The sequence below is a fragment of the Wasmannia auropunctata genome, unplaced genomic scaffold (genome assembly GCF_000956235.1).
Source record: "Wasmannia auropunctata unplaced genomic scaffold, wasmannia.A_1.0 LD336092.1, whole genome shotgun sequence".
NCBI lineage: Eukaryota > Metazoa > Arthropoda > Insecta > Hymenoptera > Formicidae > Wasmannia > Wasmannia auropunctata.
In genome coordinates, this window is record NW_012026798.1 from 806,583 (window position 1) to 807,260 (window position 678).

The following is a 678-nucleotide window of genomic DNA, read 5'->3' on the forward strand; positions in this document are numbered from 1 at the left end:
ACAAGCGGACCAATACGCAACGACTAGCAGACGTACGGAGCGCCACACGATGCAGAGGCAGTGCCATCTTACGTTAACGCGAACGCAGAAAATTATTATACCGACATGCAACTCTCTCTCTCTCTTACAGTATATTACATTTTTTCTGAACTAAAAATATTTTTTTAACAAATAAAATATAAAACCAAATATATTTTCTACAATATTATATTTAAAAAAAAATTTATTAAAGTAATCCGATATTTGAGAAAATATACAAATGGTCAAGTATTTGAATTTTGCTGTATTGTTACTTACAAGCAAAAAAATATCTCTATATGCAACTTGTGGATACATCGTCACAATGCTACCAATAAACATAAATGTAATTACAAATGTGGGTATATAAAAATAAAATTATCAATATATATTTGCCTTTATATGTCTAACGTACCTATCTACGTAATTATAAAATTTTATTCATATTATTTCGTATTTATAACTTATCGAAAATGCATTTGGAATTCTACGTTTGTATATAAAAATACAACATTTTCAACACAATTTTTGCAATACAGGGCATATCATGAAATTTGTCGGAATGGATTCCGATCGGAATTTATTCAGCTTTCCCTAGAAAAACAAAACAAAAATTTAGGGAATAATTGGACAATTCCGATCGGAATCCATTCCGACAAA